The 27,808-nt window shown below is 39.4% G+C and overlaps 1 protein-coding gene across 4 annotated transcripts in view; it reads right to left on the bottom strand.

The window, feature by feature from the left end:
* LOC134225986 (RAC serine/threonine-protein kinase) overlaps positions 1-27,211 on the bottom strand; it is an 87,296-nt gene extending 60,085 nt beyond the window's left edge. Inside the window, exons 1-2 of one of the 4 annotated variants that reach the window (XM_062706468.1) lie at positions 27,180-27,211; positions 25,522-25,646 (exon numbers count right to left, since the gene is read on the bottom strand). The gene's annotated coding sequence lies outside the window, so the exon portion shown is untranslated. The other 3 variants (XM_062706466.1, XM_062706467.1, XM_062706469.1) reach the window with 3 other exon arrangements.
* Between the last annotated feature and the right edge of the window lie 597 nt (positions 27,212-27,808).

Genomic DNA, 27,808 nt, shown 5'->3' with positions numbered 1-27,808 from the left:
TCGCGATTTTCTCATAACCATTCATTCTGGCGAATCATGGTTGCAATCAATAATGAAAATCTTCTGTGACCTCCAAATGTTCCAGAAACGGTACTCCCGAAGATCCGGAACATCCGTAAAAGTGATCAATTCCAAAAGTTAATCCCAGAGCTTCGCAATTTTTTGATAACCATTAATTCTGACAAATTGTGGGTGCAATCAATAGTTTAAGCCTTCTGTGATCACAAATGTCCCATAAAAGGTCCTCTGGAAGATCCGGAATATCCGTAAAAGTGGCCAGCTCCAAAAGTTCATCCCAGAGTTTCGCGATTTTTTCGTAACCATTCATTGTGGCAAATTGTGGATGCAATCAATAGTGAAAGTCTTCTGTGACCCCCGAATGTCCCAAAAAGGGTCCTCTGGAGAATCCGGAACATTCGTAAAAGTGGCCAATTCCAAAAGCTCATCCCAAAATTTTGCGATTTTTTCGTAGCCATTCATTCTGGCAATTCATATCTCAGAAACAAGGATGTTATCGATCATTTAGTAATTTGCCTTCGATCATTTAGTAGTTTTTCAATAACTCATTCCAGAGGCAAAATTTCAAAATGTGTTATATGGTGGACTTTTAATGCAAAGGTTTATCTACAACTCTGCCTAACAGTTCGTTGTTTGAATTCCACTAATAACGAAGCTATAGCGCTAGTAGCAGTAACTGACTAAATAATTGCATATTTTGTTATCGTTTAATACAAGTATAGCAACTAGCACCGTAACTCCTTTAGCAGTGGAATTCGAACATCGACCTGTTAAGGAGAGTTGTAGAAAAACCTTCGCACTAAAAGTCCACCATACAACACATTTTGAAATTTAGCCTCTGGAATGAGTTATTGACAAACTACTAAATGATCGAACGCAGATTACTAAATGATCGATAACATCCTTGCTCAGAAACGGTCCTTACTATTGGAATTGGCCTCTTTTACGGATGTTCCAGATTTTACGAAGGAATTTTTATTACTGATAAGAAAATTATTTCGAGCTATCAGTGGAATGTTTTTACTTGTCATCAGACGAGTTTATACAATTCCATTTAATTCCACCACTTGATTGTACCTTTGACAGATACGTATTTCGACCTTAACAATAAGGCCGTGTTCAGTGTCTCGTGCTTGACTCGACTTCAATTATTTAATTGCATATCACGGAGGATTTTCGCTATTGATTGCAAACATAATTCACCCATATGAATGAAAGCGAAAATTAGCAAAGCTGTGGGATGAACTTTCGGAATTGACCATTTTCACTGATATTCCTGATCTCCCGGAGGACGGTTTTGTGGACATTCAGACTCCACAGAAAATTCCCACTATTGATTGCACAATTATTACTTCCCCGCTATGGATGGTTCCGAAATAAAATGTGGAGCTTCGGGATAAACTTCTGGAATCAATCATTTTTTTTTTATTTCAAATTTCCCGGAAAACCGATTTGTTGACTTTTGCTGTCGATTACAGACGTAACATGCCGTTAACAATGTTTCCTAAAATATCGAATGTGATTAACTTTTGGTAGGTCACAGAGGACCTCCACTATTTACTCCACATATAATTCACCGTTACTACGTGAATGCTAACAAAAATGCTCAGCTCTGGGATCAACTTTCAGGATTAACCTATTTTACGAATGTTTCGGGTTTCCTGAGGACCGTCTTGTGATCATTTTGGGTCACAAAAGACTTTCACTATGGATTGCATAATCTATTCGCTGATATAAACAGTTTCGGATTTCCCGGAGGGCCATTCGTGGTCATCTCAGAAGACTTAGTATTGCGTACACAGTTGGATGGTTACGAATGTTACGGCCAGTATGGATGGCTACGAATAAAATAGCAATGCTCTGGAATGATTTTTTGGTATCGGCCACTTTCGGGAGCATTAGCGGGTCGCAGAAGACTTGCACAATTGATTGCACAGGCAATTCGGTTATGAAGAAATTGCAAAGCTCTGAGATGTATTTTTGAAATTGGTCACTTTTACGTATGGTCCGTATCTTTCGGATGACCGTTTCGGGAGCTTTTTGGGATAACGGAAGGCTTTCACTATTGACTGCATCCACAATTCGCCAGAATCAATGGTTACGAAAAAATCGCGACGCTCTGTGATGAACTTTTGGACTTGACCACTTTTACGGATGTTCCGAACCGTTTCTGGGGCATTTGTAGGTCACAGAACACATTCACTATTGATTGCATCCAAGATTCGCCAGAATGAATGTTTACAAAAAATCGCGAAGCTCTGGGATGAACTTTTGGAATTGGGCATTTTACGGATGTTCCGGATCTTCCGGCTTTTGGAGGTCACAGAAGACATCTACTATTGATTGCACCCACAATTTACCAGAATGAACAATTTCTAACAATTTCTCAAACACAAATTAAAAAAAATCTTATCTAAATATCTAAATCTAAAATGTTCATTATTATTATTTCATTTTATGATCAATCTATTTTTTTCAATCCTACGGTTTTTCTTGGCTGATTTCTGGTTTGCTATGATGTTAAGACTTAGAACCAATGCAAAGTTTATGTAAGAAATATTCATTGTTGAGAAACATAAATTCAGATTCCTATCATTAAGCTATTTTCTATTCATTGCATCGACATTACTATTTTGAATTTTCCAACCTGATGCAAATCCTGATAAGTCTAAATAGTTCTCCACTCACAATTGAAAACATTCTGAAAATTGAATATCTCTAAAATATAAAAATAATCTATTGTGATTCATGACTTCTCAATTTCAATCTATATTACAACCTATCCTATCCTACCTGTGGCCACGCGTTGGCTTCGCTACTTCCAGTTGACAAGAAATTGGTTAATTTCCCGACCCAGGAGCCCTAGCGGATCCTCCATGTAAAGAGCTATATTTGATAAGTATGCCGGGACATACGATCAAGGGCTCAGTCTGCAAGGCAGCCGGTCCAAGGATGTTATCGATCATTTAGTAATCTGCGTTCGATCATTTAGTAGTTTGTCAATAACTCATTCCACAGGCTAAATTTCAAAATGTGTTGTATGGTGGACTTTTAGTGCGAAGGTTTTTCTACAACTCTCCTTAACAGGTCGATGTTCGAATTCCACTGCTAAAGGAGTTACGGTGCTAGTTGCTATACTTATACTAAACGATAACAAAATATGCAATTATTTAGTCTAAGTTACTGCTACTAGCGCTATAGTTCCGTTATTACTGGAACGAACTGTTAGGCAGAGTTGTAGATAAACCTTTGCATTAGAAGTCCACCATACAACACATTTTGAAATTTAGCCTCTGGAATGAGTTATTGAAAAACTACTAAATGATCGAAGGCAAATTACTAAATGATCGATAACATCCTTGAGCCGGTCAACTGTGAATCGTTAGAGGCGCACTGAAGTGCTCCACATGTGATATGATACACAGATGAATATTATCTTCAGTGCCGTCAACCCCCGTGACCTTGGCTAGGGCACTAGAAATATTAGATAGTCGTCGGCAAATCCATAAGTAGCCAAAACTACCATTATTGAGTAATCCCAATAACGTATCTGCAACGAGGTTCCTCAAAAGTGGAGATAATACTCCCCCTGAGGGGCATCCACAGACACTTAATTTCCAAATCGCTGCTTGACGTAATGTCGAGTAGAGATGTCGGTTTTTAAGCATCTGCTGAATCCATTTGGTTATAATATTAGGTAGCCCATGACAACGTGCGGCTTCCAATATTACATCGAATGACACGTTGTCAAAAGCCAAGAATATCTCAATATCCAAGAACGCACCCAAGCATGATTTCTTTTGAGCATGTTGATTACCATGAAGAGGCATGATCGCCAAACAGTCATCTCAAATTTGATGATCAGGCAGCAGGCAGGAGTCCGCCCCGGATGATCATGTAAGAACCATACTGTTATGCTTTGCATCATCCTGGAGCAGGTCAAAGTGTATCAAGAGTCCCTCTGTTCGGTACTGATTGATCACGGAAAAGCCTTCGATCGTCTGAACCACGAAAAACTGTGGGGTGTCCCTAGAAGCGAGGATGGTCTAGACAAAATCTAGAGTCCCGCACAATAAAATCGCTAGAGTGAGGCAAGGATGATTGCATTATATCTCTGTTGCTGTTGCCCACCACCAGAGAGCACTCGAACGACCTCGTCCCAGATGATGATACTGCTTCACCAACGCAACAGCGCTGTAGCCACTGAATACGCTCCCACTCATCTATGTCAACAAGATTAAATCGTTGGATGTGAACAGTGGAGAAGTTCGAAAACCAAAGCCAGTCAACAACGAGCGGCAGGTCAAGATCAACATAGAACATGGAGATCCAATCGGTTCAGGCAATGCACCAAACCTCGAATACGCAACTCTAATGTAAAATCTGTGAAGTTACACGCCAGTGAGACTTGGTGCGTATTAGTAGAGATCACATAGATTTGTAAGTATTCATCAGCCGATGTCTACGTTTTACAGCTCGAGCATAGGGGCCTCACAAATGTATCCCGAATGCTGGGTCCCATTGACGATGCCGTAGAAATCCGATATCAACAGCAACTTCATAGTTTGCATGGAAGTAGGCCGGCCACACACCACGTAAGAGCGGAGATGAGATCTGCAATCAAGCGCTGGACAAGAATCCGGCAGAACATCGTAGCAGAGGCAGACCTAGGATCTCCTGGCGACGAAATCCTAACAGAGAAATGAACGAAGTCGATAGGAATCAGACTTGGAGTCAGTTCAAAAATTGAGATCTGTTACGTCAGCCCTAGGTACCCCTAAAAGTAATCAGAACACAAAAAGAGTATGTGAGAAATGGATATCACCTTATGACTGCCACATGTACATTGGTGCTGAGAAGGAAACCAATCCCAGTGCAACATAGCCTATGTATTGTGTAACTTGAAAAGCTATAAGCTTCTATTCTAGCAGAACTTTAAAAATTTTGGTGTCATTCATTCAACAATAAAGAGTCCATCAGCAAAAACAACGCTTTTCCAAAAAGAAAAACCAAAATTTCTACAGAAATAAGTTCCAGTAATGTTTTAGTTATATACAGTTTGTGCTAAATTCACTACTGAATAAATATGTTACAAATATGCATATTCTTTGCTTCCTCTGTAACGATCTGTTCTGTTTCACGAAGTAAGCGGCTTAAGCGCCACCCTCGAATTGAAGGACCGCAAACTCTTGTAATAACCCGGTATGAGGACTCCTGATCAGGGCAGGCCAAACAGTCGATCAGAACTTCAAAGGTACAATTTTGAGAAAATTTAATGAGTTTTACACTTTCATTAGTTCTGATTTCTAAAGATTTCGGTTCTAATCAGATAGACCGGCTACGGACCGGAAGACGTCTTTTTATTTTATTTTATAATTTGCCCTAATACGTTGCGCATACGTATAAACTAATAGGTCTGACCTTGATCTTCGACGAAAAACCTGTCCCTCGTCGGACGAAATCGAGTTCGTTGAAACAGGCGCTGCAAATATCCGTTGAACCAGCCTAACGAGCTTATGGCGATGATACGGGATGAACCACCTCGTGCGTGGGTTGAAACATATAGGGTAAATGCGTCCCTAGTATTGGTGGAGAGTCGAGCAGTGGATGCGTTGCTCGAAACCACACGTCTTGGCGCGACGAGTTTCTGGCCACACCGAATTCACCACAATTTCGAAAGCTTCACCGTTGGTTGCTCGTTCCAAAAACACTGGTTCCTGCCTTGGCTTGGATCGGAAAAATCCACCCTGGATAAACTGCCCACGTTGGATGGGCGGCAGCCTGATCAACGTGGTAGAAAAATTTCAAAATGGGCTCTCGGCCTATTGCTCACCAGCTTACCTGATCAACTTTCTTTCTATTCACCAAATTTTCAAAACTTGTTCAACTAGTCCTATCGAACTCACCAAATTTACTGGAAACTATTGGGAAAATCAACAAAATTACTTAAAAAAGCTAATTAAAATCGCGAACTTACTTCGACTTTAGTAATAAAATGTGTAGAACAATTTGATTTGAATAACTTTAATAAAAATCACACTCCGACAATAATGTCTTAACGGCTTGAACACTCCACCAGAAAGAATAATCGGACGCGAGACGAATATGGTTGAACCTAAAAATTAATACGCAATAACTACCTGATATTGTTCTTTCAAACAATAGGTATTTTTTATGATCAGCTTTGGAGAGAGTTTCTCACGGAGAAAACGATTTTTCATTGGTCTGAATATATCTGCATTGCGTAATTATTTTTGGAAGGAAAATTCCATCACTTACCACTTTTTGAATTTAGTTCGGTTAACTCGCCTAGATTTACTCTTCTCGCTAAACACGAAACTAAACTACTTTTAAGTTTACTAAACGCTACTTTTAAGTTTAAATTGATTCACCTCATACCGAAATATTTCAAAAGTGTTTCGCTATTCTCCGCTAGGTGGATTTGTCCATGATACAAAACGATGTAAAAATATTTCTTTACACACTCACCATAAAACGAGAAGTTGTATGATAATTAGGGTTACAACTCGCTTAAACAGAATTTTAAAAATTTTGAAAATAAAATTTTCAAAATTTTTAAACCAATTGTTGAATTTTACTACAGTTAAGCAACTTAAAACAAGACTTTTACATTGATTATATGAATCTAAGTTTCAGTTAAAAACAACTATGTAGACTTCTTTCCAACACACCGAACTACTTACTGGATCAATTAGACCTCATTCATCTTTAATGACTCATTCTGAAACTATTTACATTTTTTTTTTTCACCTAATATACTCCAAAATGTTTTGGACATTGTGCTTACACTAGACCGAAATAACTTCGCAAGAAGTTCCAAGTAACTCCAATCATATTTGGAAAAGATTATCCAAGAAACCAAAGTAACTCCAGAAATATCTGGAAAATATTTCTTGCATTTAAATCTACCTAATACTTATACTAAATCGCAATCAAACAGTCTCACTCATTATTCTGAGGACAATATACTCAAAACCAAACGCGCTCAATATCTACTCATTTCGATCTACATAGCGTTTCAAACCGATACTGTTGAACACGCTTTCATTGACGGGTTCAACATCAATGACAACTAAACAACGTTACGAACTGACACGAAAAGAACTGTCAGAGGAAATGTGGCTAATTGAAAACAAATAGTTGTAGCTATTGGAATAAGGAAAATCTATTTTTGGATTATTTTAATGTTTAAAATGCTATTTGGGCTATGGAAAGTGCGTGGTAAACTGAAAATGAAGTGTAAATCTGAATTTTGTAATTGGACTAGCAAATATGAACTGAAAACTATGCTTTGAGATGACTGTTTACATGACGGTTTGCTATTGATGCTAACAGACGAGTTCTTTAATGAGACGACACAAATATAACATTTCTATAATTTTAGGACGATACTGAATTTCTATCACTGACAGTTAACGAACACTTGAGCTACTCCGAAAGTTAGGAGGTCGTAGACAAATTATTAGGGTGATTGGACACTCGACTAACTTTCGTTTCACCTAGAAGAATGACTCATTGAGTGTTTTATGCGGATGGTTTGGAGTCGTGACGAGCACCATACATAGCTGTGTGTGTTAGGCAAACCGATGAATCTGCTGCATACTTTGGGATCACCTCTAAAGAGTATTTTGTTTTGCTCTAAGCAGTTTCGTATGTATGGAACCCACGTCCCATAGTCATAGCTAGGCAAATTAACCAAACTACTGTTGTTAGTTGGCTGTTAATCAACGTACGAGGAAACCGAAGGACATCTCAGTACGTGACGATGAACCGTAACACCGCTGAATTGCGTATTTTGAGGTCATTGTGGTGTATGTACTAGCCGGTACTAGTACAGTCATAGCTTATGTTTTTAAGGAAACCGATTCTAGGCCCTCTGCAAAAAGGAGCCGTGAAAGCTTCCAGGTATTCGATGTCCAGACAAGTCTTCTAGTACGTATGTGCTCGATCCTATTTTTTCTTTCACCCGAGCTTTGGAGAACTTATTTCCAAACTTTCCTACGTAGTCCTTGGCTTTGTCCGATAGATGCATATTTTTACGGTAGACTAAATCACCTGGTTTAAAATAATGCCTTGCGTTCGATCGTAGGTTGTATGGACGCGAATATCGTTCGTAAGCACGGTGCAGATTTAACCGTACAACTTCATAGAGTTTCCTCATATCCTCACTCATTCGTGCAGGATCATATTCTTCGTTTGGAGCCAGATTCCTTAGATGATCGTACTCTTTCCCACTGCTGACCATGTGGCGACCAAAGTTAATAAAGTACGGGCTGAATCCTGTACTCTCATGTACACTAGACTGGCCCAGATTAGTATGGGGAGAAAAAAATGTTGTCGAATTCCACGGGGCACCCCCCAGAATTGTGTCTTTGGGTGAGAAAATCAATCTCTGAAAATTTCAGCTCAATCGCTTGTTGCATAAGCTGGCGCATTTGATTTGAAGTTTGTATGGGGATTTCAGCCAAAATGTATAGGAAAATACACCTCCGTCACTAAATCGATCTGGAAATTGGTTCTGATTGCTCGATTGACCTCAGAATTGCAAAAACGGCAGTTGGTATGCTACAGAACAATTTCACAGAACATTGCATGATGATTAAATGCACTTTTATATAGTTTTCGGCTGATTTATTAGGAGCTGATTTGTGTATTTTTGGATTTTTTGATCGAATCGCATCAGCCGAAACCTATATAAAAGTTCATTTAATCATCATACAATGTTCTGTGAAATTGTTCTGTAGCAAACCAACTGCCGTTTCTGCAATTCTGAGGTCAATCGAGCAATCAGAACCAATTTCTAGATCGAATGAGTGACGGAGGTGTATTTTCCTATACATTTTGGCTGAAATCCCCATACAAACTTCAAATCAAATGCGCCAGCTTATGCAACAACCGATTGAGCTGAAATTTTGTGAGATTGATTTTCTCACCAAAAGACACAATCCTGGGGGGTGCCCCGTGGAATTACACAACTTTTTGTTTCCTGGGCCAGTCTAATGTACACTTGTTCGTATTGCCATGGCGATGTTAGGAATTGACTCGTCCCAGGTTTTATGTGAGAGTTGCTTATTCAATGCGCATCGAATCGCTGTGACGATCACGCGGTTGACGCGTTCCGTGGGGTTAGGAGCTGGATGGTACACGGGCAATAACCAATGTGTGATCTGATATTTTTCGAGCAGTTTCAAGAATAGGCTCGACTTAAATACTTGAGCGTTGTCGGAGATCAATACTGATGGTGCCCCAAATAAGGTAAAAACCATGGTTTCCAGGAATAGACATACCGCCGGCGCAGTTGCGTTTCGCATGCATTGGGTAAGAACGAACTTTGAAAAAAAATCGCTCACCACTAAAATCCACACATTTCCATGCTTTGACTTCGGATACGGTCCAAGAAAGTCCAAGGAAATAACTTCCCATGGCCTTGAGCATTCCTTAGGCTTTCCGCACGGCGGCCGGACGTTCATGTTAGGAGTTTTCGACTCTCGGCAAACTTCACATGAATAGCAAAACCTTTTAATATCGCTCGACATCCGAGGCCAATAAAACCGTTCTCGGATTTTGCATAGCGTTTTAGAATAACCCAAATGAGCTTCCTGGTGAATGTCTCCAATGATTGCCTGGCGTTCAGATAGCGGCACGACATACTTCCACCGAAACACGGGGTCTTGTACCACCGTCCCGTTTGAAATAAATTTGTACACTTTGCCATCGACGATCTTAAAATCCTTGTATTTTTCCGGAAATCGTTCTATTTGGGATTTTAGTCCATCTACGTACGGGTCCAGTCCAAAAACCTCAACAATTTCAACTCCTCGAGACAACGCGTCTGCGGGTATATTCTCGGTACCTTTTTTATACTGTAAGGACAAGTCGTATTTGGCGAGTTTCAGCGCCCATCGTGCAATGCGGGGTGATTTTGACTCGATAGACATCGTACGCAAGAACGTCAAACTCATTGCGTCTGTTTGAATGACAAACCTTGATCCTTCAACAAAATGTTTGAAATTCTCTATGCTCAACAATACAGCCAAACACTCTCGCTCGGTTGCGCTGTACCGCCGCTGTGTACTCGATAATTTCTTCGAAAAATACGCAATCGTTCGGCGTTCACCCCCTTGCATTTGGACCAATACTGCTCCGATTGCAATATCCGAGCTGTCTGTCTCGATAATAAACGGGATGTCGAAATCAGGGTTAGCTAAGATAGGAGCTGATACTAGCGCTTCCTTCAGTTTCCGGAAGGCTAAGTCGGCTTCTTCCGTCCATACAAACTGTTTACGTCCTTTTTTTAATAGATTAGTTATCGGTGTACTTATCTCAGAGTAGTTTTAATGAATTTCTGGTAAAACCAGCAAGCCCTAAGAGGCGTCTAACATCCTTTACTGTCCTGGGTTGAGCGTAGTCCACAATAGGCTGTATTTTTGAAGCATCCGTGGACAGGCCGCTTTCTGATAAGACGTACCCTAGATACCTTATCTGACGTTGACAGAACTTTGACTTCTGTAGATTTATAGTTAATCCTGCCTGGCGAAGGCGTTGAGCTACTATGCGAATTAACTGACAATGATGTTCAAATGATCTCGCAGTAATAATGATATCGTCGAGATATACATAAACAAAAGGCTCAAGATCACTACCAAGAACCTTTCGCATGAGGCGCGCCATTGTTGCCGGAGCATTCGTTAACCCAAACGGCATAACAACGAATTTAAACAAGCCTTTGTTGGTGCGAAACGCCGTCTTATCAGTTGAACCTTTCTCTAATCCCACCTGGTAGTAGGATTCAGAGAGATCAATTACGGAGAAGTAGGTAGAACGTTGAATTCGTTGAAGAATCCCGACCATGTTCGGAAATGGAAAGTCGTCACGTTTCGTGCAAGAATTTAATCTGCGAGAATCGAGACATATTCTCCACTTTCCATTCGGCTTCTTGACAGGTAACAAAGGATTCAAGAAGTCCACCGTTCCCTTACATTCCTCAATTACACCCAGTTGAAGCATGCGATCAACTTCTTCGTCAATTACTTTTTCTACTATCGGAGACCACCGGTACGAGGCCATCTTCCTCGGTGTAGATCCAGACAGAAGTTCAATGGAGTGCTTCAGGATATGAGTTCTTCCTAGATGCCCCTCCGCAGTCGCCGGAAGCTCTTGAACCGCTTCGAATAACTCCCGTTTTTGGACGTCAGAGAGTTGATGTTCGGTGTCGATATCAGCTGGATTCTGGAGCAAATTTTGTGGCAATTCAATCGTTGGCATGTCCAAGCTGTTGTCGACTTCTGGTATTTCACTCAGTTGTGTCTGTTCAGGTTGAGGCTGTATTTGAAAACAGACCTTATGATCAACTTCACCGAAATAATTCTCCACCAACATAATCTCAATTAGGTCGCATTCCTCAACAATTTCCTCAGTTTTATTTGGATCTTGTGAAATCATCAACCGAAAATTGAACGCGTTTAAGAAATCTACTCCTAAAACTAGGGTCTTTGAAACTTCAGGTACAATAATCGTCGGTACAATCTTAGTTTTAGACTGATATGTGAATGGGATGTTCACATATCCTAAGCATGTATATGCGGTACTGTCAGCTGTTTTAATCGTAACGTTACATTTATTTATTGGCAGCCCTAACTTTTTAATCAATTCTACGGAGCTTATAACTGATACTCCAGCACCGGTATCGGCTAGACCTTCCACTTCTTCGTCAAAAATCTTCACTAATAAATGGGGACAACGACGGAAGCAAGTGTTTATATTATAATTTTGATTAAAGTAGCTAAAATTTGATGGAGGAACCCTAGACTCACTACTGACGGTAGTTAGGTCCCCTTGAACTACCGTATTTATTCGTTTTTTGAATTGTTGCTTTCTCGCAATTTGAGATTATGTTTTTGAGGACACTGATAAGCAGTAGTGTTACGATGACCACACATATGACAGAAGATAGTTTTCCGTTGTGAACATTCTCTCCACATGTGGCCTAGTTTTCTACAATTCCAACATAATGGTTGATCGGCCTCTCGATTCCCCGACCCTAGATTGGATCCAGAAGGCTTATCACCCTTTAGGTTCATGGTCGGACGCACAGCCATTACTGCGGCATCTTCCTCCTCCGAAACTTCTTCGACATTATCGAAATCCTCCTCAGTCACTATTTGATTGAGCACTGCAGGTTTCAATGCTGATTTCGACAGAAACATATTACTTTCAAGCGCATCGAATTGATAGCATAACTGAGCTAGATGATCCAGGGACTGTATTGGTTGTAAAGCCAATCTGCGCCTGTACGTCATCTTCATGTTCTCTACCACTAAATCAAATTTTTCTTCGTCTGACATTTTACGAATCAGCCTTTGGGACATGGCTTCGATGTCGGTCAAGTAAGCACTAAAAAGTTCGCTAGGTTTTTGTTTCCTGTTTCGCATCTCTTCTCGAATCGCTCTATCCCTGTTCGGGTTATCGTATCGCATTTTTAGCATGGTGGTCAGAGTAATCCACGAGTCCAATTTGTCGTCATAGGCGGTGAACCATACATAAGCATCCCCTTTAAACAGCATATGGGCATGCATTCGCAATTCTTCATGTGATACTTGGTAAGACCGGCTCAGTATCTCTATTTGGCGTAAAAAGTCCACTACGGGAACCGCGTTTGTGTCCCCAGAGAATTTGGGCCATTTCTCAATTATGTTACAGGTTTGATGAGGTAACCGCTGTCGCATATAAGGGTTCGCATTTACACTATTTCCAGTCCAATTCCCAGTTCCATATGGTTGTCCTAATAATGTAGACTGGCTTGTCGGTTGTGGCACTCGCTGATTCGGTGAAATTTCATTCCTGCGATATGGATTCGGGAACGGCTCTGGTGTACCCATCGGATTGAATTGAGGCGCTGTAGACCATGAAAGCTTATTCGGTTGATTCTGACTTGTACCGATTTGAGTGGCGTCTCCTTTGTAGTTCCAATATGGCTGGAATCCTTGTTCTCTTCTGCCAGGTTCGGTGGGTTGGGCCATGGTGACTTCCGTCTTCCTCGGTTGGCCTGCCTCACCGGCTATTCCTGTACTTTCGCGTTCTTTCAATCCCACATTAGCGAATCGGTCCACTAAGTCAGCTACGATCTCTCCAGTCATAATTTGATTTATACAGCTCTTGATGTATGTCTCTATTTCCGAGACGTGAACGTACTCATTCAACTTTACCTTATTTGCAGCATGTGGTTGAGTTTGGGATGACCCGTTCGATGAAGCATCGTCTAACTGCGGTGAGGGTTTCCCCGACGTATTATTCACCATGTTGGCAGCATTTTGGTGGTAGCCAATCTGTTCAACCTTCCTATCATCTTCGGATTGACGCTCAAACGGATTGACATCAAACGATTTACCAGTGAGCTGCAATAATGACGGAACAGGATTCAGCGTACGACGATTAAGCTGTACTTGAATCGAGCTTTTGTACTGTGGTGTTCCAGACGGATCCTGTTTCACCGACTCGTGTGTTTGCTGAGGATGTGGCATCTGAATAGATAAGGCACCTCCGAGATGCTGTGCATCAGACCCCATCACTGGAAACGTATGGCGACGTGGATCAATACAAAATCCATCCCTTGGTAAAGGAGAGAATCGAATCAAGTCGTCTTGAAGTGAACGCTGTTTCGGAATGACCCCAAGTTTACTTCTCTCCGAAGTAAACTCGCTCGGAACTTCAATTTCAGGAGGCACAATCCCGTTGTCCTCGGGTTCCGTGACCAAGGTCATGAGAGGTACCGTTTGACCAATGCTATCCAAGTTAACACCGAAATAGTTGAGAGCCATTTGAGAAACTGCATTCAGTAACATTCCTTGCTTCTCTCGCTGGTCGAAGCTAGTCACCCGATATCGACGAATGCGTTTGTGCAAATGCACCAACCGTGACAAACATCCTGTCCCAACCCTATTTTTGATCGACACCTCAATTTGCTGGAGCTTCAGTGGGATGCCAACGTATTCATCTTCAATCGAGTACCAGGTTGGTCTCACTTCGGCACCTTCGTCTTCCCGCAACAAACGACGTACCGTTCGACGCCGTGCTTCCAAAGGACCATCCACTGTAAAGCCACGGATACGCAATTCGTAGTTAACCTCATCCTCTTCCAAACACTGTTCATTAATGTGATAGTAATTCATTTTCAAATTCAAATTTCAGTATCTCTTAATCAAAAAAACAAATTCACTAAAAAAAATAATACTTAAACTTATAATTGCACTTCCACTTCACTAGCACCGCTATTCTATAAGAGCAAAAATATTGACTGAGACTGAATGGTAATACGACAAATTTTAATCAATGAAAGTTAGAAAAAAAATTGACTCAATTTCAAAATAAATGTAAGCACAAATCCAAACTTAGATTTCAATTCCGATTCTTAAAGCTAAATGAAAAGAAGTTTATCCTATATTAAATTAAAAGAAACCCAACTGAAACTTACCTAACTAAACCCAAAACCAAGATGAAATCGTGCTTAACTAAAAAAATAATTTCAAAACTTTTTTTTGGACAAAATCCAATAAAAATCAACTGTTTTTCGGGCCCCAAATTTGTAACGATCTGTTCTGTTTCACGAAGTAAGCGGCTTAAGCGCCACCCTCGAATTGAAGGACCGCAAACTCTTGTAATAACCCGGTATGAGGACTCCTGATCAGGGCAGGCCAAACAGTCGATCAGAACTTCAAAGGTACAATTTTGACCCAACCGACGCGATGCACATTAACCAAACCAATTTCAAAAAATCTAGGAATAATAGTATAAATTAAATTTAGCTATTAAACACTCTCCAACTCCGAGCGGTAGTCGTAGGATTAATCTCAGACTCAAACAATTTCGTTCAAAAAATTTCAAAGAACGACCACGGTCTGGTAGAAGTTCAAACTAAACTCGAAGTAATAATATTTTATTCAATATTTAACGAAATCAAAAAAAACTTGTTTAACAAAAAGAAAATTTAATGAGTTTTACACTTTCATTAGTTCTGATTTCTAAAGATTTCGGTTCTAATCAGATAGACCGGCTACGGACCGGAAGACGTCTTTTTATTTTATTTTATAATTTGCCCTAATACGTTGCGCATACGTATAAACTAATAGGTCTGACCTTGATCTTCGACGAAAAACCTGTCCCTCGTCGGACGAAATCGAGTTCGTTGAAACAGGCGCTGCAAATATCCGTTGAACCAGCCTAACGAGCTTATGGCGATGATACGGGATGAACCACCTCGTGCGTGGGTTGAAACATATAGGGTAAATGCGTCCCTAGTATTGGTGGAGAGTCGAGCAGTGGATGCGTTGCTCGAAACCACACGTCTTGGCGCGACGAGTTTCTGGCCACACCGAATTCACCACAATTTCGAAAGCTTCACCGTTGGTTGCTCGTTCCAAAAAACACTGGTTCCTGCCTTGGCTTGGATCGGAAAAATCCACCCTGGATAAACTGCCCACGTTGGATGGGCGGCAGCCTGATCAACGTGGTAGAAAAAAAATCAAAATGGGCGCTCGGCCTATTGCTCACCAGCTTACCTGATCAACTTTCTTTCTATTCACCAAATTTTCAAAACTTGTTCAACTAGTCCTATTGAACGCACCAAATTTACTGGAAACTATTGGGGAAATCAACAAAATTACTAAAAAAGCTAATTAAAATCGCGAACTTACTTCGACTTTAGTAGTAAACTGTATAGAACTATTTGATTTGAATAACTTTGATAAAAATCACACTCCGACAATAATGTCTTAACGGCTTGAACACTCCACCAGAAAGAATAATCGGACGCGAGACGAATATGGTTGAACCTAAAAATTAATACGCAATAACTACCTGATATTGTCCTTTCAAACAATAGGTATTTTTTTATGATCAGCTTTGGAGAGAGTTTCTCACGGAGAAAACGATTTTTCATTGGTTTGAATATATCTGCATTGCGTAATTATTTTTGGAAGGAAAATTCCATCACTTACCACTTTTTGAATTTAGTTCGGTTAACTCGCCTAGATTTACTCTTCTCGCTAAACACGCTACTTTTAAGTTTAAAATTATTCACCTCATACCGAAATATTTCAAAAGTGTTTCGCTATTCTCCGCTAGGTGGATTTGTGCATGATACAAAACGATGTAAAAATATTTCTTTACACACTCACCATAAAACGAGAAGTTGTATGATAATTAGGGTTACACCTCTAAACTCCATTCAAATTTTAAATATTCCATGAAAAAAAAATGCTTTTTGAACATTTTTTCATTTCCTTGTTATTTTTTTTTATTCATAAGCCATCCTGTGCTGTCGGACATAAAATAAATTTAATATTTGTATCGGCCTTATTTAAGAAAAAAAGCAAAGGCGTAGGATTGCCAATCCGGAGATGGCGAGTTCTCGGTCCGGTCTAGGTTTTATTCGGGTTGGAAACATTCTTGACACCCTGGGCATAGTGTATCCATTGTGCTTGCCAGACAAGATACATACGCATGAAATGGCGGGCATAGAAAAGCTTTCAATTAGTAACTGAGGAAATGCTAAGAGAACACTAAGTTGAAAAGCAGCAGGCCAAGTTGCAGTTGGAATGTAAAGCCATTGAAGAAGAAGAACTCCACAGAGAAGTTTGCTCATAAATCTTTCTAATTCACAAGTGAAACTAATTGTTCTTGGAGGGGCTTTTGTTGTAAAGTTTTGTAGTAGATAGTTCGTTTTGATAATTATCAATAAATTTCAATAAGAATCCGATAGCACAAGAAATCCCCCTATTTGTTCAGGAATTCTTCTAAGAAGAATCTTTAGGAATTGGACAAAAAAAAATCTTTTAAAAAACTTCGCCACGGATTTCTAGTCAATCCATTACACCATCCAGCGCGCTCCAGGGCCCGTAGATATTCACGAATCGCTCCTGGAACTCCTTTAGCATATTGAGATGATGTAATTCCCTTGTATATGTGTCGTGTCGACTTTTGAGAATGAAGAAAATAAATGGAAGATTCATATTATCTCCCTAGTCATATCACAAATCATCGACTTTGGTTTGGCTTAAAAACCGTGTTATTCTAAGAATCTTCCTTTAGATCATGGCTACCATTGATTGACTTTATTAATAATATTGTATCAATTTAATGATATAACTAATACGTTGAAAAAACAAGTTTAATTGCCTTAGGGCCAATTTCTTCACCTCCACTTAACTCTTAAGCAGTGCTTGCCCATACGCTTAAACATGGTTTAAGGCAGAGGCGTCGCGTGATCAATTCTCCAACCTGTGCACCGTTTGATTGAATTTAAATATTTCGAGAAAAAGGCATATAAAAAGGACCTGAAATGACACATCCAATATAAACGATTCATCCTCAAGCGTGTTTCCCGTTCCGTTTATCTGCTTCTAAGCTACATCCCATTTATCGAATTCGACGCCTTAAATTCAAACTAAACCAAACTAAAAATTTAAAAAATACCATCATGAGAATCAACTTTTCAATAGACAGATAAGACATCTATCTATCTATTCAATGGAACGGTATCTTTTAGTTTTAATTCAAGTTATTTCGTAAAATGAGACGAGTCTTTATTGATATATGTTAACCAGAAAATTAAAATATGTATAGAATGATTTGACGGGTATTACATACATAACAGAAAAATGGCGTCTGTACAATGAAGTTTATAATCTAACCATTTCTCAATTATTAATTATTCCATTTTTAGTTTATTCCTTTGATAAATAATTTTCTTCCGGAAGGGCTGTTCTCGAATCACGTGGACAGATGTCGAACAGTTTCAGATATGTACCTCCCTCCATCAGCGTATACATCTGCTTATGCAATTTTTCATTAATTTGTGTGAACCATGGATAAACCTTCTAACATCTAACCTTGTTCACATTGTATACGAATATCAGCTCCTAAATAGTTTGGATATTAAATTTAACTTCACGAAAAATAAAGCTAAAATCCCAATCAGTACACCCAGTTCTTTTTTTTACACGGTTGAGTTCGATTAAGTTCTTTAGCGTCAATGAAACTATGAGTTAACCCCACAAAAAAATTTACAAAAAATCAAAGAAAATTCAGGTGGTGTTCAAAAAGCTGTGAAACTTCAGGTTAACCGAGGAATAAAAGAATACCGAACGGTTAAAACAAATATTGGGTGTATAAAATATTAAAGATGCTTTTGCTCCGATGTGCTTATTCAATACCGGACTTTCGCCATAAAACGCTTCGCGAGAGCATAAAATTTATTTGATCACCGCCTCTATTCTCTTCTATTTTGTTCCGATTGCGCGCTCTTCATCCAATAGCGCATGCGCTGTAAGGACCAAACCAATATGCTTTTGTACATCGGAACCAAACCGTGCACTGCCAGCGACGAACGCTTTGACTACATATACATCGCTGATTGCGGTTACAGGGTTGTTACGAAGATCCTGAAATATGTTCCGCGCCAAATCAGCGCCGACTAAAATCAAATCCGCGCCATTTCCGCGCGACATAAAATCCCGCGCCAAATCCGCGCGACTTTGAACTAAATTCTAAGCAAATACACGTGAAATATCATTTTTTTTTATCGCAATTTACTGAACGTCTTTTCTTCAAGTTCGTTTTTTATATTATTCTTATTCTTCTTATTATTCCAACTGGAACTTGGCCTGCCTTTCAACTTAGTATTCTATAAGCATTTTCTCTACATACTAAGTAACCCGCAGATAGTATTACAACCAGTCTAGATGGCCCTATTCAGCACTAGAAGTACTGAACCTGAACTGAAAGTGAAAAAGAACTAAACAGTCGAAACTATTTCAATAAGCACAGCTTTTTAAAAGAGATGATGGTTTTGTAACGTTATTGTCAGTTGATGTTTTGTTGATCGAACTTTATTAAGTTCGGCACAAGATACATTTATATACAAAGAATGTTCAGGTCAGATTTAATCATAATAAATTATAGATAAACTTGGCAAATAATAAAAATTCTGCCAAAACCGTGATTTCTTCTGAAGTAATCAATTATGCAGCTTTGTTGTAATTATTGTTCACAAAACAAACTTATGTAGAGATTAAGGAATTAGGCAATGCACCTTCGGTTTTAAAACAATTCTTTGAATTCGTATCAAGAAACAAATAATACAAAATCTAATATGTTTGCTTAAGCTCCGTTGATTTGCCAATCAGAATCCTGATTTTCAAGCGTAAATTCCTTTGGGAATTCCAGAGGAATATTTTCAGAAATTTCAGCAGATATTTTTTGGGAATTTTACAAGAATAACTTAAAATTTAGAAAAACTTCAAATTTAGCAAAAATCAGGTCGTTATTTGTGAGTTATTTCTCCTTCTCAATTCTTGTAACAAGTTTCTATAAGAGTTTACGCACAAATTTCGACAACATTTTTAGTGGAAATTAATTTGCAATTTCGACCGTTTTTTTATATTTTGACCGTATTTGAATTGCAGCCAAAATCTCTGAAACTATCTGCGAAAACTTCTTCGAGAATTCGTATTATTATTGACTGCATATTCATCCCAGAAATTGCTGTGGTTGATCCTCCTGGAATTCTCCCGGAAATTTTCTTGGAAATGTTTGCAGAAATCCAACTCTCGGATCTGCTACAGAAATCGCTCTTTAATTGTACAAAAGTTCCCCTGGGAATGTATTCGGAAATTCTTTCGGAAATGTTGATGTAAGTCCAAGGAAATTCTTCAAAAACAAGCTGCAGAAAATCTTCAGATCCTACTTGCGGAAATGTCTTCATGAGTTCCTGAGCAAATCGCTTTAGAAATTCCGCGGATATTCCTCCAAAAATTTCTTCATAACTTTTCGGATTTTAAATGCTGCAAAAATCCTCTTTAGACTGTGGAAATGTATTTACAAGGAACTAATACAAGGATCCTCATAGGGTCCTTGTGGGTAACTGCGCGCGAAAAAAACAAAATTAGCTTTGATTGAGATTTGGCGCTAAAAATGCCCCTCAATTGAACGTCGGAATTAGATCTATGCGTGTATTTATTTAAATAATCAAAGCTGAACACATGGTTTTACGATTATTTATTAATTTGTGATATTCAAATAAATACTCACTGACTCATATTCATTCTGAAAATTGACGGTGCAGAGCCGAATATGAATATGTTTAGAAGTGAAGTGACAAAGAAGTCCGATGGGCTTCATAAAAAATAATCGAATATTTAAGGCTCTGCTTGTGAGAATTTTGACGTAAACTATGTCTAAGGGGAAGACTCAGATACAGGGTGTAAAACCGAAATTTCCAAATTCGAGACCGTCACGAAATTAGGATAGATTTCAAACGCTAATAGCGTCTTTATCTTTCGATGGATTTTCGACATTTGCTTATCAATCGATTAAGAAACTCTCCAGCAATTTGCCAATTATATTGATACTATTGATTATCAACGGTAAACTATTGAAAATGTTGTTTCTTTCCAAACCGGGTGAAACATTCAATTCCGTTCATAATTCCCCAACACGGACATCAGATTGCAGTAAGGTACGAGCCTTTTGCCCACTGCTTCGTTTTCCCTGTGTATAAAAAGCCCCGTGTTTCGCGTGCGCGTGTCATTTTCATTCTGGATGTCACGGAAAGCGGACCAAGGCGTCCAGAAGCGGTCCTAACGACAACGGCTGTGGTGGTGCGGATGAAAATGTTTCGTTCGATAGTGGTGGTGGTCGTGGCAACAGCAGTACATCTTTACATCCGTGTTACAAGCAGCATTTTTGGATCTGGCAATTAACGGCGTGCGTAGAGCCGAATCATCAGATGGCTGTCGTGCAGTCCAGTAGTTGTTGTTGGTGAGGCACATAATTGGGAATGAATCGGATCTTTTCAGAACCACCATTATGTTTGGGAGGAAGGTTAAGTTGAAATAATTTGTCTATAGTGCAAACGCTAGGAACTAGAAAATTCTTCAGTGAAATATTCTAGCGTGATTCTGAGCTCAATTATATGATGTTTGTCTAGCACTTAACTACTTTTCTTGCTGTGGATTTAATTTTGAACAATGATTCAGTGATTGATAAGTGATTGAGAAAGTTGATATAAGACGAACTTTTTTCATAGAACAAAGCATAATTATTTGGTATCGGTAGCGGAATCATAGCATTACTGCCGGTCCGAGCGCGCGTCAGAAGGAGAAGCTGCAAATATGTATTCGCATGGATGGAAATAAAACCTTAAGCAAGTAGCAGGCTACCTACTAGAATTATAATCTTGATGGGAAATTTCACTTGACTGTTACTGCTATCCACGCGAATAATTATCGACAGCGTCTTTTTATAACGCGCGCTTGTGATTCTGCTACCGATGGAAAACAATCTGCCATCACCAAGCAATTAAGTTTTACTTTGAATAAAATTCATCTCGCCTCAAGTTGTGACTTAAGAGCTACTTTCTCTGATGGTAGCCAATCATTAGTACTTCAGACAAGAAAATTTAATCTGAGCGCGAACGACCGCATGAACCACACCATCGATGAGAATGAAATTTCCGGTAGCAGCTCCGCCGAAGCCGATGGTGGGACTACGATCTGCTTTTCGCGACATCTCGAACGAAATGGCTCGCGCGCGCGGAAGAGCTGATTTCTTGTAATCAGTGGCGTAGCCAGGGGGGTGGTTTTGGGCATAAAACCCCCCCCAGAGACAAAATTTTCAGAAGAAATTTTTTTTTCGAAAAAAAAAATGTTCGGAAAACCCCTCCCCAGACCAATTTTCTGGCTACGCCACTGCTTGTAATCAATAAAGTTAAACCTGTAGTCACGCCCCTTTAGTAAGTGTGAGACGGGTACACAATATTTGCAGTCATACCGGATAACAAAGAGGCGGGACTAATGGGCCATCTTTATTGATTATAAGAAAACTGCTCTCCCCTGCGCGCGTGGCATTTCATTTGAAATATCGCGGAGAGCGGTCCCAGCATCGGTAGAGATGTCGCAAATTAATCGATTACTTCGATTAATCGATTATTTGTTGTGATAATCGATTAATTTTTAAATCGATTGCTTCCCAACGATTAATCGATTCAATAATCGACAAGAATCGAGAGTAATCGATTAATCGGGATTTTACGACAACTATTAGATTTCGATTACTTCAATTAATCGATTCATCGTTATGATAATCGATTAAAGACGGGCTTGGTAGTCATATGGCTACTGCTTCTGCCTCATACGCAGGAGGTCGTGGGTTCAATCCCAGGTCCGTTCCATTCTCCTACTTTGTATCTTTCTCTATATTTCTCATGTTCTAGCAATCGCTAGAACTGGAAATGGACTTCCATACCGTTTCCATCTCAATTCCTATACCTTCAACTTGAATATTCTAACAGTAATCTGCTAGAATTGGAAATGAACTATAAAGCGCGTTTCCAAACATCCAATTAGAAATTCCATCAGTTGCTTTCTCCTATCTATCACATTGGCAGCTCGTTAACCAAGACGGACCTCTGCCTCTCGAACCTAACCTAAAAATTCCAACAAATTCCGCATGAACTCGTGGCAAGTGCAGAGGTATATTCGGCTTGCAGTGGGCGAGCGATTGCAACATCATTTCCTCCCCCTTCCCTACATTGACTTGCATTCTGACGTGGCAGGCGCCAGTATGACCTAACAAATGAGATCACCAGTACTTGTACATTGAAGATGTGAGCTAGTCCCAAGCAAACATCTGTTGGTTTCCTGTGCAAGAACAGCTGATCTGGTCATAATGGAGTAGCAACTACGAGCAGTCAATCAAACTCAAGCTCATCGTTATGATAATCGATTAATTTTGATTCGATTACTACTCAACGATGAATCGATTCACTAATCGTCAAGAATCGAGAGTAATCGATTAGTTACTAATCGATTAATCGAGATTTTACGACATCTCTAAGCATCGGCGGAGTTGGAAAAATCGGTTCTTCTCATTCTATACAAAGGAAGATTGAGGCGAGGCGAACATTTTTCAAAGTGCAAATTAACCGCTTGGAGACGCCATAAAGTTGCCTGGCGTCCGTAGCAGAACCACGAGCGCGCGTCGGAGGGAGATGCTACAAATATGTATTCGCATGGATGGCTTCAGTGGCAGTCAAGTTTAATTCTTTCAAGATTCTTATTTGGTTTTGTTATTCCAGCCTATGGCGTGGGTCGTGTGGTCGTTAGTGATTCGAAATATGTATTATTGGGAATTAATCGATTCTTCTCATGGACACCATTTTAAACATAGGAAGATTGAGGCGAGACGAATTTGTTCAAAGTACGACGTCGTAGCCGAATTACGTTGCCGTTCGTAGCAGAATAACGAGCGCGTATTGTAGATAGCTGCTGCAAATATGTATTCTTGCACTGGCACTAGATTCTTCATTTCACCAAACTGTTTTAAGTAGTTTGCGTCGGGCGGTCGTGTCTTGTACACAACCCTTATGATTTTTTTTTTAGGAGGTTTCTTCGTTTTCTGATGACAATCCTGTAAAATACCATCGTAGTTATTCAAAAATATCTCTAAAAACCTTAAAAAATAACTTTTGAGAATCATCTTCTTATTTTTCAACGACTTTCTGCGGAAGCACTTATCAAAATGAAGCATCTGCATGAAATCCATATGAAAGAACATTCTTATGTTTTTAATTGTTGAATAAACCCTTATTCGTTCTAGATGAACGTTATGAAAGCAATACAAAATGTTTCAACACTATGGAAGCATTCTTGACGAAAAGACTTTTGAAAAATGTTATCACGCTAAGTGCTTCATCGTAAAAGAAATAACCAATCAGAAACTGACAAATATCTCGGAATTACAAAGAAATTGACAAGGTAAAATGGATTGTCATGTCCTTCAATACACATGATTTGTGATGTTTTAGAATGGATTAAAAATGGCAACAAACCTCCCTCCCCCCTGTAAGATTTTCCCCATACAAATATTTTTTTATTTATATAGAGTGTATGAAAATGACAAACCCCCCTTCCTCCATAAGTGCCTACGTTATTAGTGTACGACCCCTAAGCGTTTGGATATATCCAACAACATTTGCCAATGTAAATAAAGCCCATCAAAAAAGACTAAAACAAATTCTCAAATAAATGTCCTTAGATCTAGCATTTTATTTATTAAATTTTCACCTAATTCTAAATCCGCGCCAAATCCGCGCGAAACCCTAAAATCGTTATGTAAATCAGCGCTAAATCCGCGAAATCCGCGTAGTCGTAACAACCCTGCGGTTAGAGCGGATGACCTACACATGCAAAGTAATGCGTGTATGATGCATGGCACACCGTTCTCGACTGAAAGTGCACGTGATGGACAACATGTGGCAGTGCGTCGTTTCGGTATCGTAGAGTAAAATATAATGCGCCCCCATCGCAGCATTTCGGTTGCCTCATATGCATATCACATGGATCACATGCCGCCTATGAAAAATTCGAGCATATTTTACGATTATTTATTGATCGTCAAATTTGTACAAAACATATGACAACTGCACATAATCCAAATATATATTAGGAATGACAAGAAATCTTTCGAGAGTTTAACTGTTCGGGACAACATTGCTACCTGTGCAGTGCACAGGTTGCACATGAGGACGCGACGCCTCTGGTTTAATTCCTAAGCGGAGGTGCAAAAATTGATCCTTAGGGTCGATTTCATCACCTCCGTTAGGGTAAGCACCGCTTAAGAGTAAAGCGGAGGTAAAGAAATCGGGCCTTAGTGGACTTACACCGGTTACACATAATAATTACCTACTATAATAAAAAATCGGATCATAATGCCATATTTATGATACTAATGTTTGTCACTTTTATCTATATTTAATTTTCAATTGATTGGACTATTCCCCGGATTATTCCCGGTTTTTCCCGCTTTTCCTGGTTTTTCCGACTAGATGGACATCCTAATCGAGGAACTAATTGGGGACAAGCAAGGGAGCCAACGGACTCAAAATTCGAATAGATCATGGAAAAGCGCGTGCAGCGTGCCGTTTTAGATAGAGATTGTTTCCACGTTGGAGCCCAAGGAGGAATGGAGGAGTTCCAAGCTCTCCACACTGTCGTGCGGTAGTTTGGCAATTACCAAAACACGTGTGACGGGCCAGTTTATGGAGCCTTACTCAATGTAAAACTTATAGACTTTGTTGCACGAAAAAAGGTAAAACATCAGACGAAAATATTGCAACTAAACACTCGTAGGTACAACGGAGTTGGGTATTGAGAAAGGTCAGAAGCTGGAATTGAAAACACGATAGCTCTTGGAAAGCCTTATTGAGCCAATTGAACAGTGATAATGGTCAACAATATGAGCTCTCTGAAATTATTATCGTCAATGTTCATTTGTTTCTATTTTAGACTTTTGATTTCAGTAATTACACCACATCGTGCTGGTTGAAAAAAAAAAACAAGATAACGGCAATGCAAAACAAATGCATAGTCATAGGATCCCCAGTTACTAATGTCATGAACGCTGATTATTTATATAACCAAAACTTACCGTAATGAACTCTGCTCGGGCTTACTTCATGAACGAAGCGTTTTCGTTGTTTTATTTTTCTACGACGTTCGCTGGCGCTAGCAAAGGTACCGACTGGCTGTTGCTCTTGCTGCGTTTACTGCCCACTGGAAGATTTATATCCCGTATAGCATTTGCACGACGCAGGATGATAATGTCCACCACCAGTGGGAGAAAAAAAAACTTAGACGCAATCTTCACACTTCACCCAAAGTGCACACTGGGGCAGAACTCGAAGACAAAAACGCAGAAAAAGCCGAACAGGATGTTTAACGGTTCTTGTTCGTGTGTGCCAATGCGACAAGCTATTTGATCTTGTGGTTGATCCTTAGTAAAGTGCATCATTAGCACTGTATTAATACGACATGCTCCTCACTAAGAATCAAGATCATTCATAATAAAATGTCAAACCAAAAGCTCATCACTTCCACAGCTTCCAAAAAACTAAGACCAAAAGCGCGGTTTAAAGATCATGCTGAAGGTTTTTTCACGTTTAACTATGGTTCGGTTCAGGTAATTTTCTCGACTTCTCGTATTTTTTTTAGAAAATATATGAAAAAATATTATTTAGCTTTCTAACTGCGTAACCAATACTGCACTGCTGGATCAATACTGCACTGCCTTAAGTCTTAAGTCCGAAAACAATATGAAGCTAAGGCTCGATTTGGCAGGTCTTATTCCATAACACCCTGCATAGTACGTACGATCTCCATGAAAAGCTTTTACCTATCATAATGATATGTACAGCCAAGACAACAGCTAAAAGAGGAATGGCATATCTGGTTCGCTCTACAGTCTCGAACCGCATGTGTCCACAGTTTCAGAATAGCATAAAAATGTGATTTTCGTACAAAATGGCCAACATAGACCATTAAAAAACTTTGATTTCTTTCTCAGCGCTGAGTTTTCATTATCGGGTTATGCCTAGGCTTGCCTAAGTTTTGAGGTTTGTTCTGCGTTTTATTATGTTTTGCCCCACAGTGTGCGACGGTAATGATTGCACAAATAAAATTTATTAAATAATATTGTATATTGCGACGCGATTCTTCTTCTCTCGCTAAATACTACGGTACGGATGAGTACGACCATGGTGACGAATATCACCACTAGAAGCACAGAAAATAGATTACATTATTTTCGTCGGCCAAGACAAGACGACATTATCTCTTTTGAGCTGCTTCGAATCTTCTTGTTTTTGTTTTTATTCCGCACCACGCCAGAATGTTGCTCCTCCAACACGTAAGATAATCAGCACAGAAATCACACTTTTACACGTCGAACCTTTCGTAATGAATCCGGTCCTTCCCGTTTACAATGCCACGATCGTTCCGCCGAAATTCTCGAATGATTTTTACTCGGATTCCACTTTCTTCTTTCTTCCGTCCGAGGAAATAGTACGACGTACTTCACAAATGTTGGCATCCACCAAGATCCATCTGATCTCACTTTTTAAACTCATCGAAAAATCACATTCCCATCAATGTTGATGGGTGCCTTCTTCCTATCCTCTTATGTCCCCGTGTACACTTCAAAGTTTGATTATTCAATCACGCGACAGCGACCACAGGTTTCAGATACCGAGTGACCGCAATTGTATCACACCATCCGAAAGAAACAATCGTAATGTATAGAATAATCACATTCACGATCCTAATCCGCTCCGGACTGAAAACGTTGACTTTTTTGCGTTGATGATGAAGCGAACTAAAGATACTCTGCGTTAGAGTCCTACAAGAAGAGTAACGTCATGTGCCACGTTTGACAGGTCTCCTGCTCGTTTGGAACGCGCATTTCTATGGAACTGACAGACGATTCTGTTCCAATTCTGACACTTGACGACACTGTTATTATAGTCACTGTACTCTGCGTAAGCAAAGACGAGAAATCCGATCATTGATCTAAAATAACTCGCAACTCTGAATGTCCAACACTGTCAATGTCATTAAATGACATTTTTATTTCATACTATTTTATCCATAAAATGTTGCCAAATATTGCAACACTGCACAGTTGCTGTTGTTCATAAAATAATGTATTTAGAAGACACTATTTATAAAAATAATATTATTTGTAAAAAAAATTGTAAAAAACACTCGTTTAATATTTATTTTTATCCCATAACATTTCCCGTCTTTTGTTGGCTCTTTAGCTTTCCACGATGTTTTCGAATGCACTGGAAGAAAAGCGTTTCACGTTTTTTTAGTTTTGCGTCATATTTTTTGACGGATTGCCAGATTTTTCTGAAGGGATACATATGGATACACGCTTA

Source organism: Armigeres subalbatus, chromosome 3 (assembly GCF_024139115.2).
Source record: "Armigeres subalbatus isolate Guangzhou_Male chromosome 3, GZ_Asu_2, whole genome shotgun sequence".
Taxonomy (NCBI): domain Eukaryota; kingdom Metazoa; phylum Arthropoda; class Insecta; order Diptera; family Culicidae; genus Armigeres; species Armigeres subalbatus.
Note: the sequence above shows the minus strand (reverse complement) of the source record. Positions and strands in the feature narration are given on the sequence as shown.